The 13,055-nt window shown below is 39.1% G+C and overlaps 1 protein-coding gene across 7 annotated transcripts in view; it reads right to left on the minus strand.

The window, feature by feature from the left end:
- The window catches only part of LOC121201435 (calcium-activated potassium channel subunit alpha-1-like), a 105,145-nt gene that overhangs the window by 77,039 nt on the left and 15,051 nt on the right, over positions 1 to 13,055 (minus strand). The window lies entirely within an intron of this gene.

The following is a 13,055-nucleotide window of genomic DNA, read 5'->3' on the forward strand; positions in this document are numbered from 1 at the left end:
GTTCCAGCTTCTCCAATGTGAGGTGCTGCTGCTTTTCTCTGAATTGTAAAATTGCAAATTGAATATCTTTGGGTTTTGGACTGATGGTCACACAAAAAAAATACATTTGAAGAGGTGACCTCATTTATAGACTAACAATTAACTGACAAAACAATCCACAGATAAACTGATAATGAGAATAAATGTTAGTTGCAGCTCTAGATCTTTTGTTCTATAACTGATAAAGGTTTTCTCACAGGCAGCTAATGTTTAATGCCTATTAATGAGCATTGATACAGAGACCTTGATACATCTCGTCAGCATGTTATAATTGTGTTATACAAACCAAAAAGAAAGACTCACAGTTTTGAACAGCAGTGTCACAAATAGACTCATCAGTTACTGTATATTTGACAGTGTAAATAAATACACAAGAGCTCAGCTCTTCATGTAAATTGGCAGCGGAAGAGTGGGCGAGGTGACAGAATGCTTTCACAGACACAAACAAGGAAGGATACAGCTGAATCTGAAGCTTCGGTGGACACAGCGGAGCAGCATGATAATAAAAACCAGGGCATCACTTTTACTCTGTCACTCTGCCTTTCTGCAGCGGGAGGAGACGCTGCTGAATAAACCGAACCCTGGAGTAAGCTGATCGACTTTCAGAGCACACTGGGAGGCAGGGTGCGGGGTAATAAACATGAGATCCAGGGTTGTTAGTGAACAAAGCAAGAGTCGTCAGGTGACAGCTCTGACACTGATAGACCTCAGGTGAATCTTAATCACTGTCCCTAATGCCACAGGAAATCAGACTTAACTGTAAACGGTTAAATGGGGGATCAACACAGCAACAATCGGCATATCTGGAAATTTAAAGGACAAACAGAGCTCGAGGTGACCGCTCCTTCATTTCAGTCAATGTTACATGCAGGAAACAACCTGTGCTCTCACCTGACACGACGCTACTGTCACTGAGAATCACACAGTAAAACTCAAAAGCGACTGCTGTCACGTCACATTTGTCAACCCAGAGAAGAACGCTGAAGATTATCAGAAATGGAGGACAGAGGACAAAATCTCTGTTACCTAACGAGAGCGTACTTTTTACAAAGCGGGCTAAAAAGCAACTAAGCCACAACACAGTTCATGAGTTTATACGTTTCGCATTTTGTAATGCAGCTGTTACAAAACAAGTTTTCTCCCATTTGGGTTACAAAAGACCTAGATTTTTAATTCTTTAAACATAATGTTAATTGTTGTACAGTATCATTGATATTTAAAAGTCAACAAGCACAGCATCTCATTAATACCACTGCAAAATGACTGTCCTGATTTTCTCTTTTAAAAGCCAGTGCTAATGTAGACGAGGGCTTGACCCAGAGAGACATTGATGCGAACAGAAAGCGTTCTACCAGACAGCAGAACAAATGTTTTACATCCTGAAATTCACTACCGGGTTATCTGCGACCCTACCTGGCTTTCATCTATTTAGAAATGACACAATGGCTATCCTGAACAAGAAACCAATGGTCATCCATAATGAATGAGCTCAGCCTAATTCATTTCCATGATGTGAAATTGTATTGTCAGCCTGCAACCACTGATGGCTCTGTGATGACAAAAAGCACCTGCATGCATTTTTAATCGACCCTTCCTCTTTGAAAGCCAGGAAATCTCTTTATGCCTCTGACCATCCCAGTTTAGAAACTGGAAACAATGTTGGTGCAACCCTAGAAATGCTAATGCCGCCGGCAGAGGAAGATTCAGTCATGGTAGTAAATACAACACGCTAGCTGTAACAAAGAGGGGGCACTCATGACTGGGTCTGTCAACGAGGTGACAGCATACAGGGCCAGTGCTCATCATTCATCTCAGTCACAGGATAATGATGCATCACATCTGTATCTTCAGCCACCTTCAGTCATTTGCCGGCAGATGGCTCACACCCACGGTGGGGTGGGATGTGGGGTGGATGGGGTGATGATGACCGAAAGATCTGCCAAGACATACTCCAAGACCAATTTGCATTTATTTTTACCAACACACTTTTCACTTAAAGTTGACGCCAATTACAAGGTAGGAGGGAAATCACATCGCAATAAAAGAAAATGTCACATATTTTCTAAAATCTCTAGTCCCATTTGAAAGAAGAAGAGTCAAGTCTCAAGTAATCTGAAACAAGTCCAGGTTACATTTCAAGCCTGACCTCAAACTTGACATTTCACAGAAAATTCCAACTCCAGCTGAGAAATGTTGAAAACAGTGAGCTAAAACTGACTCATATGTGTATATATATAAAAAAAAAACCCAATTAAACTTCTTCTAGGTCCACTTTGACAAGAGATCATAATGTCACCAATGATCCTGTCTAGGATGTGCAGTATATCATGGCTCTGCAGAGAGCACTAGCAGGTCTCGAACATTCAGAAGTCAACCTGTAAACATCAGAGAACCCACTCATGCTCCTCTACTCTTCCTAGAGTGTGACTCATCGTTGTTGAGTGTGAATAACCAGAGAAAGAAACAGGAACTTTGCCTGGGCAGAAAAATACCTTCTACTGTCGGGAGCGAGTTCACCCTCACTGATATTTCAGATAAACATTTTTTTTTGTAGTTGGGGAAAGAGACTAATTGACATATAGCAGCAAACTAGATAGTAACAAAATGGGAACAAAGGATGTTTCTAACACAAAAATACAGAACTAAAGATGCTGCTGAGAATTTTAAAAAATGCAATACTGGTAAAAGGAAAAAAATAAAGACAATCAATAGTAGAATTTTAGTTTAGCAAATATCATCACTAGTGTGTTAAAAATACGAAGTTAAGCTAATAGTACTATAGTGTTTCAGTAAAAAAAAAGAATCAGGGTTCATTGAGATTCAGTTATGGTAGAAATATGTTTTCTGCAGTGGGGGGCTGTGCTACTCTGTGAGCTGCTACAGTATCTAAAACAGGATTCAAAAGAACCAGGGGTCAGTTTGTTCCATATTCCCTTAAAGCCTGCGGTCACCGTGGGATCAAAGCTCTCAACAGTGGGATGCCAGAGATTTGTGAGTGCAGTCAACTGATCGTCTTTGTTAAGGTAAACGTGTCCAGTCTGAGATCCATTTTCCTGTGTGTCACATCCAATTCAGGCATCTCTCACTTTAAGCGTGTGCAACTCAAAAGTTCACAAGAGCATAAGTCCCTGACCTGGTCTTTCTCTAACCCTCAGCGGATTCCCCAGGAACACACAGTGCGGCTTTCCAAAATAAAACGACTTAAGGACTATCCTGGTGAATTCCAGCCAGCCCATCTGTCTGCCCTCTTCAGATGCTACACTGATTAATAAGACACCTTGCACATTATGACAGAGGAAAAAATATAGAACTACACAGTAGAGAAAAAATGTGCCATCCTTAAGCTGAATAGAGCAATTACAGATTGTGATCTGTGATATGAATTGCAACACAAGTGAATATCCATTTTTCCTCTTGAGATTTTGTTTCTTCAGAACTTGAGAACAGGTTTTTGTTTTTTGTTTTTTTTTTTAAAGAGTAATCATAATCAGAGTAATCATTAATTCTTTGTATTTTTTTGTTATTCTTTAGATTGGCTGTGAAACAAAAGCTACAAATGACCCTATAAATTAACATTACCACAAAATAATTGAATTACATGTATTTAGATTTGATGTTGGTGTGCCTCTATTAGATTTAGAGCAGCTGTAAATGTTTGTGTTATGGACCTTGAATTGTAGGAGACACCTTGGTCATCATTGCTGTCCTCACTAACTACACTTTGTTTACAGGGCTATTGCACAGTTTATCCTTCGCCCAGGGTGATAACAGCATATTAGCATGTTTACAACAACAGCCGTAAAGGTGATGGACTGCAGCCCTGAAAAACACACAGACACTGAATGAACATTTGAGACATGTACAGTGTCGTTACTGCTGAACTCCAAGTCCTTTTCTGCTGACAAGACATGTGACAGGGCATCTTGGATGCAACGTCAGCCCCACGATCTCAAGATGCTGCTATTTTTGTTTCACAGTTTAGGACAGAAACACTGGTTGCAAAATGATAGATGATGATACCCATTGACCTCATTATGACCTTTTGATGGTCCTCAGTCCACACAGAGCATTTGGCACACATGGGTCTACACAATTATGGCTAAAATAATAATCCTGATTATACTGCTCAATGTGAGTCGATGATTGTCAATCAGAATTACTAGTCTTTGCTGATTAGGGAAAACAATTATTTAATGGTGTTTTGTGTATCAGCCTTGTGGCTATTTTGAACTACGGCAGCGCAATCTTAAAGCTACAGTAATCAATGGATCAAATAATCTATTATAATAAAGTGCTGGCAAAGAGTAACCATTTCTCTCAGAAGTTTTTAGATGGCAAACGGAAGTAAAGAAGGAAGTAAAAAGGGAACTAAATAAACTAAAATAGGAAGTGAAACAGTGAAAAAGGAAGGAAGTGGATGAAGAATTTAAGATGAAAGCAATGAACGAAGTAAAAAAGGAACTAAAGCCAATAAAGTGGTATCAACAAAGATATACTCAAAGAGGATTATTTATCTGTCTGTGACAGACATAAAAAGAATAATATCTTAAAGGCAAAATCTCTGCTCCAAATGTAAACATCAGGGTCGCCCACCATCAAAAATTAAAAACACAAGACTAGAGACCTGTTATCACTCGCAAACTGACTGACAGATCTTTTAATATATGACAGACACTCGAGGACAGCTAAATCCAAGTTATAAATTATTTCTGATGCTGATAAAGTCAAGCTCAGTCCTATCCGTAAACACACACAAAAAAAGCCCCATGCATACTTATAACCTGCTAAAAAAAAAAAAAAAACTTTTCATCAATAAGTCAACTTTTCAATTATACATGCAAAAATGTTCAATTATACATGGAAATATAGGATCTACCTGTAAATTCTGTGGTTAAAAAATGACAAACTGAGCCTTTAAGAGACAGCTGTGTCCCTGTTCAGCTCCAACCTGTATTCACTGCCTGTGTCTGCATGTGCCCCATGCTTGTGGTGACAGGCAAAAACACAACATGCATGCTAATGGGGTCTTGGATGGTGCTCCTGAAGCCTGGCACCCTCCTCAAGCATGATCTTAATATAACCTTCCCAGCATGTGTTTTATAAACAGTCTACAGCCTCATCTGCCTGAACCAGAAATTATGATTGAACGGCTTAAATCAGTGGAAAGGTGCTTTTCTGTGTTCTGTGCCACTCTGATGTTTTTGACAAGGTCACAGGCAGGAAGGACAAACACACATTCACAGTTTAAAGGTCAAAACCAAAATATCTCAAAAGGATCTTAAAAGCATCACTACTTAACCATTAATGGCACAGGACTTAATTCTGATAATCACTTTTTTTTTTCCCATAATCACTGTGTTGTGCTATATTCACCAATACATATAATTCATTTTCTTTCTTTTTTTTTTTTTTTTTTTTTTTTTTTTTTACAGATTTTCATTAAAAAAATCCCAGATTTTAAGAGTTACTTCTTTAAAGCTTCTCACAGAGAGAAATGCCCATGACATAAACAAAATCATAAAGTTTCACGCAAAACATCAATGGAGTTTAAAGCTGCACTAATCAATATTTGCATATATGAAAATTACACTTACATTGCTAGATGTGAGCCAAGGATCAGAATTATTATTCTTGTATTACTAGGTTAAACAGTTAGGTTATTGGGTTGTGTATCAGCATAGAGCCTTTGGTTTTATGGCACACAACTTTACGGCTTTGGTTTGCATTCACCTCTCATCAACCCTGTTTTTAGCTGCAGCAGGCAGCTGTTTTCTGCAGACAGTGGAAGCTTCGTGTAGAGTGCTGTATTGAGATATATGTACGCATCAGATCTAATTGAAAACCTAAATCTCAGCTTGGCAGAAAATGTGACATTACTCATCATCAGACAAGATAACAATCAGATTGCATAATGGGCTGCAGTCACTGACGACAGCAGCAGCAGAAGGATGATAAATATTACACAATCCCCAGACGTGTGTGGTGTTAGAAATTAGCTCATCCTGTGTCATTCTGATCATGCCCAAGCTGCTTTGACAATCTAGTGATTCACGGCTGAGGCAAAACTGAAGGACACGGAGCCGATTGGGTTCAACGTGTCAACCTGCTAGCTGCCGGATCAGTGACCCTGCCAGAGTTATTTCTCCACCCTCCGGACTGGTTTATCAAGGACATTTGACTGATCAGCAGCAGCAGAACAACTGAATGACTGTGCTGAAACATGGAACTAAGCCTAAAACATGAAGACATTAGGTTAATGTTTCCTTTTCTTAAATTTCGTTTTAAGTATCGAGTACCATTTTATGAAAAAACTCTTTTTTTTCCAGGTTTTTATGATTTACAGATAAATGAACAATAAGAATAAACAAATCAAACTGGAGATTATACTGTAGATCAGCTTTCCCTCCAGGAACAAACCACAAAGAAACCACAAACTCCAGTGGATGGTTCTCTCTCACATTAAACCAAACTAATCTAACATCACTTAGAGAGTAATGTAACACCTACTGGAAAATCTTCTCACCACAGTACTGGTGTGCAGTGAAGGTATCTTGAGTCATCTGAAACAGACCCTGACAGTTAGACTCTGCCTTTCAGCCTGGTGTAATTTTATTCTCTAAAAAACACAAGAGGAAGGGATAAAAGAAAAAGAGGGGGGCATATGCCAGAGAAAATATTACTTCCTTTAATTATGTTTGTGAATCAAATATGTGCAAGTGCAAATTTCTGAGTAGATTACTTTGTACCAAGAAAGCTGTATATGGGCTGTTTACCTGGCAGCTGAGAAGATAAAATCATTATCACTGTGATAACTTTCCAGAGTTATAAAATCCTCCCACGTGATTATCATTACAAACCTCTTTGTAGCGTTTAGGCATCTGATAATGCATTAAATTGACGTGTTACTATTGTTGAGGAATAATCATGATCTAATTTTTGGAATTACAGTTCGCATAACGTTTTTGGGGAACAGTAAACAATAAGTATAATGGTGCTATGGATTCAGTTACTTAGCATCTTGAGCCTATTTGTTTACATTTTGTCACCATTAAAAGTATGATAAATTAGCTATTAGCAGTCTCTGTTTGCACTGTACCCATGGAAATAAAGAAAGCTATCACTACTGGATTATCTGATACTGAAGAAAACTTAAAAACATAATGATTCCTGGGCAAGTTCTATAGTTCTAAAGGAGCGTCTTTTTTTTTTTAATTTCCAAGAGAATTTATGAATATTTATTCACAATGGACATCAGAAACAGTTACAACCTAATAAAGTCCAAGTCACAATGAATGTTCACGTCTGTGCTCAGACTGAGTTATGACTCCAAGAAGGAATAAGTTGCTGACACAAAACGCGGCAATCAAGGCCTAAAGGTTTTAAAGGATTTTTATTAGCTTCCATGGGCCGTGTGTCACACCAACTGCAGCAGTTCCAGTTACTGCCTATGTTGATGAGCGGCCCCAGATCAACAGACGAAACTACAATAACTAACTTCCCATGGGTTTTATAACACTGACAAGCACCAGTCTCTCTCACCTCATGCGCTGTCTTTGTTCCACAGCTTTCCTTTCACACCCCGCCTGCGAGGGCGTGCTCACAGTTTGGAATCCCATATAGACATTAATCTAATTAATTCAGCATTGAAGTTTACATTGCTTACATTGAAACCGGGGAGATACTAGAGGACAACATACAGTATGAATAGAATAGTACAGACCCGGTGGGTGTCTGGAGCAGCTGAATGTAATATTCAGCCGCCACAATGACTGGATCATTCAGAACATTTCCCTGGATGAGTACAGACAATGTGCAAGCAGTATAGTATCCTAAGTAGTCCTTCATCAGAAGCTTTTCTTTTGTGTCTGTGACTTTCACACTCAAGAGTATAGCCGGTGGGTTTAAGGGATTTCTCTCTCGTCTTGTCAATAAAAGCAGATTATTCCTTTGTCTTGCCGGCTTCCCGTGGAGCTGCATGCAGCTGCTTCCACATCATTAGGGATCACTATCAGCATTACAGCATTTCCAGGGGGACAGATCTGCTATTCGGTGGTAACGTCATAATTCCCAAATGTGGTTGCATTTGCCTCTACAGGGAACCAACACTGGAATTTAGCACAGCTACTAGACTACTACAGCAGTGAAAATGTATGTATACATAGCACATAACTTGTACGTTCATTTAACATGAGTTTAATGTGTCTTTCTTACCTAAAATTGGAAATGAATGTCTCATCTGACATTTAAGAGACCTTTACTAATAAAAGCCTTTGGCCCACAGCCATATCACAGCAATATTTTGATTGGATTTATTCATAAATCTACAAAACACATTCAATCCAAAGGTTACCATGCTAGATGTTTGAAACCAAGATGAAACATAATTCAATTATAAAAACATAATTCAATTATAAATAAAACAACTCTTGGATCTTTGGTGGCCTCTCACAGGAAATTCTGAGTTGTAGACTAATTGCAAACCATCTCACCCTTTGAGGGAACGGAGAGACCAGAGAGTCCAAAATGGAGGAATCTGAATGAGAGACAGTGGCCAAACAGCCTTCCTCTTTTCCTCTTCATGAACAGAATTACCCACTGCAACACTGCATGACCTGGAGGTTGTCACTTAGCTTCCAGCTCCACCTACATGTATTTCACAAGACCTTCAAATTATGCATTTTCATTTCCTACCGTTACCAGGCACTAACCCAGAAATAATTACCCATATCGAAATGCTACAAACCAACAACAACTCTAGGAACATGTCATCTTGCACCCGAGACACCTATTAAGTCCTTGTCAACTTGATATTTAATGGAAGGCTGTTTCACAGTAGGGCCCCAGTATAAAACAGGCTAGACTATTTACACACGCTCTCCTTGGTGTTACAACAATCCTCGCAGGACCTTACACCTATAAAACAAGAAGGGATGTTTGTCAGTGCAGTCAAAAACAACCTATAGGAGCCCTGATTTACCGTCCCCCTTGGCACAGATGAAAACACACCACAGCTACTCAGGTGATGTTAAGTAAAAAAAAAAAAAAACATTGTTCACTTGACTCCATCACATTACCACACACTACAAAAACAGCTGAATCTAAAAATATGTGCAACATGTTTGTGTGTTCAGATCTGTCAGTCATGACTTAAAGAAGGAGAACAAATTTTGATGAAAATTGCACTAATAAAAGAACCTTATTTTGCCTATATGAGCTGTGTGACGGAACTGATAAACAGGCCACATTAGCAGGTCAAACTACACAAATTAACTTCCTGGGTTGTGTGTTTTTTTTTTTGTGTTTTTTTTTTTGTTTTTTTTGTTTTGTTTTGTTTTTTTTTTGCTTGATATATGGTGTTAGTTTGAGTAAAAAAAAAAAAAAAAAAACACTGATGTACTCTATGGTGCTGATGTACTTTAAGGTGTAATTAAAGTCATTTCTTTTACAGGAATTTTGAATAAATTTAAGCCAAGCTAATATTACAAGGTTGAGCAACAAAGTTAAGTAATACTTATTTTTATTTTTAAAAGTATGTTACTTGTTATTATATTCTTTAACGCACATCGTCAGAGTCAGTGTCGATGACATTATAATTATTAACACCGTTCTAGCAAACAGTCTGTGGTGTTGAAAACAGCAGGTCAAAAATAACCGGTGAACTTTCCCAACAGCTGCTGTCCAAATTACAGTATGTGGCAGCTTGATGCACATTGATTTATGATTTAGTATAAATAATACCTTCTCTGGATGTGCCACGTATTCATCAAGACTGCAATTGTGAGAAATCTGGAATAAAATCAGTCATATATTTTTCTTTGTCCATGTAAAAAACATAATTCCTTTCCTGGTGCAGTGAACGCCACAGAGGAAAATGGCTGTTGTTGTCAGCAAGAAGTAGGATACTCCTGAGAATTGAGGTTTGCCTGGAGAAGAGCCTGCAGGGTGTCTACAGCCACTCACACTTCCTGATTCACTCTGTAACCCAACATCAACACAGCTCGCTCTAATCTGCGCTGCTCAGTGAACCCAGCGTGGAGTAACGGGCTCCTGCAGGTTTATACTGGGAATCAAAAAAAATGAAGGAAAAAATAAAGAAAATTCACTTTGAACATGTAGGAAGAAAAAAGGAACAGGCTCAGAGGTTTATGAGTGCATGATTAGATAAAACCAAATTATATTTAGAAAGCTATGCTCATCAGCCAGGTCTAATGAGTAAAGAACATGACTGCTGTGCTGATAAAGCATGTGTTGTTAATCCTTAACAATACATTTCTATGCACACGACAGTGGCAGCAAGGGAAAGACAGAAAAGTGGAGTAAGTCCATGAAAGCAGTGAGTCATAGAGTTCTGCTGAGGAGGCCTGACTAGTGTTGAAGGTATAATGGCTGATAAATGGAACCATTTCAGCAGGACACTCTGATCACCTTTAAACAGTTTATACAATGTTAAATCTCTGGTGAGCAACCACTTTCTGTTTGGATGAAAAATTCATGACACCGACCCAATTATTGTACAAATAAGGGCATGCGTACGTTTTGGAGTCTCAAAACAAAATATCTATCTCAACACCATGAAAGGTTACAAGAAGGTATCCTGAGTCCATTTGACTTTTACAAACAAGGCCACTAACTGAGTAACTTGAGCAAATTACTTCAACCAGTGGGTTATTCTCTACTTCCTATTTGAAAATGTCCTTTAGACATTTAGAGGCCATGACATTTTTTCAGTTCATCAGGGGCACAATATTTTGCATCAAGAGAAGTTTTCAGTTTTGGGTCATATTTACTAAGACCGAGAAGGCCTCTGTGGGAAACAAAAGCTAAAAGTGTGAAAAACAATTGGTTGCTATAATATTAATGAGCAGGTTGCTCATTAATATTATAGTGATAGTAGTGTTTAGTGGTAGGCTTTTGTTTTATCAGTAAAGGTTAAAACAATTACATGCTTCAAGCTTTAAGTCAGTAGCTTGGCGTCTAACCATTAGCCATATTGCAGAGATATTAAAGCACTTAGAAACAGGATCCTTCCCTAAAGCCTTGGCAGCCCCACAAAAGTGCACAGTTTGTGTTTCATGTTGTATAGGTTGCACTGTAACTACCCGCGGCTTGAAACCTGATCTTCTGTTTGTTTGACACTGGTCACTGTATATAGTGAGCGATCTGATCTATGAGCACTGACGACGTAAACAATGCTGCTATCCTTAAACATTTTCGGTCAGGCCAGATGGAACATCTCTCAGTGTCATGTTGTTCACTTGACTTGAAGGTCTATTTGGGATTCTCCACGCTTTTAATAACCTTTCCTTTAGCAGGATTGATCCAGAAATCTACTCCCCCTCGACCAAACCAGTCTGTTATAAATAAGAGACTTAAACTTATTCCTTATTCTACTACAGTTCGAGCCATTATTCCGATATTAAAATTCCCACAATCAAAACATGCAGTGTCGAACCCCAAATCCCAGAGTGGCTTAGCCATGATTTAAGCCATCCTGGAAGCAGCCCAGTCGCTCTCACAGTGAGGCATAAAGAGCTTAGGATGGGAGGGGATGGAAGTGTCTTCCCCCAGCCTCTCTCTGGGTCTGTCTCAGCTGAAATATGAGTTTGTGATTCACTAGCTATCTGAGTGTTGAAAACAAGAGAAAGCAGCTGACAAAAAAAAAAGATATTTATGTTTTTAAAAAAAATAACTTCTCTGATGTCTATCGATGTGCGAGAAAAAATCTTGTTGAAAGAGTCTGATTGGAGAACAAGTGGTGACTCACCTCTCTGGCAGTTCTTCAGAGAGAGGAGCGGTTCTCACTGAGAAAGAGAAACTGTGCCCTGCACTAACAATGGAAATGGAAATTCCCATCATGTGTTAAAATGTAAATCATGTTCTGTATCTGGGACGGTGGACCTACAGTGCAGCCGCATGTATTTTTAAGGATTGAGGGGATGTAGGATGCATGAGATGTAAACTCAGAGGCAGGAACATCAACAGTAGTCTGTGGCATAGAACGGTTCTGATATATTAATGCATATGACTGGATTCATATTCTGCAGTTGGAGACAATTTGATTGCAATTACGCCCACAGAGCGAGAGCTGAACTTAAAGTGAACTCTCAAAGTTATAACCCGTCATGTGAGCAGTTTGCAACAACATCTATTAACCTCCAAATATTCATTTTCTCTAAGTGGCCGTGTTAATTAATTAAAACGGAACTTGCCAAGGAAAAGCCTGTTTGATGTAAAGTGCCAGCTGCAAAAATCAAGACTTACCTCATTTACACCTCCTTTATGCCTGGCTTGTGAGAGGAAAGGAAAGGTTGTGATGAATTTTGAAGACTATGTGAACTCTAATACCGCAGCGGTTGCTGGGTCATTGTGCAGCTAATGATTTTTAATGAAATCTGGCGGGCCAAATTCGTGATGGCTGTGAAGTTCTTATCATAACACTGCTCATGAATTGGATTTTGGGGACAGGAATAATGTTATCGCAACCCTCCTCACCACTGTTTTTCCCTGCTCTCTGACTGTCTGAATGTGATGCTAGTCTACCAAACTAATTATACTACGTTGAGAGTTTGTGCCAAATGAGATCCTGCTGAAAATGTGGCGGCCAAGAGAAGTTTCAAATTAGAAACACCCCCCCTCCTTCCCGCAGTGGTGGCAATTATCACACCTGATACTTGCTTGTGTTCAAAACTAATGGTATGATTGCTGCAAGAATTTGGCCCCACGAGCACAGACTTAAGCATCATGCAACTCTCAATCTGTAGACTCTGCAGGCACAGATGGCCACAGGTCAAGACAACCTCAAATAAATGTGTCAAAGCAACACTCAGATTTGTCTGTGTGCTGCACCGAGGGCAAATATTAATGATGTTATAAATCTAGACAGACTCCAGACGCTCCAGACAGCGAACCAGTGAACAAGACCGCTTCATCCTTTGCATTGAAACTACAAGACCTGAATGAATTCAGCTTCAGACGCTCCATGCATACTGTATATATGAGATTAGTTTAGCTATTGC

The sequence above is a fragment of the Toxotes jaculatrix genome, chromosome 21 (assembly GCF_017976425.1).
Source record: "Toxotes jaculatrix isolate fToxJac2 chromosome 21, fToxJac2.pri, whole genome shotgun sequence".
Lineage (NCBI taxonomy): Eukaryota > Metazoa > Chordata > Actinopteri > Toxotidae > Toxotes > Toxotes jaculatrix.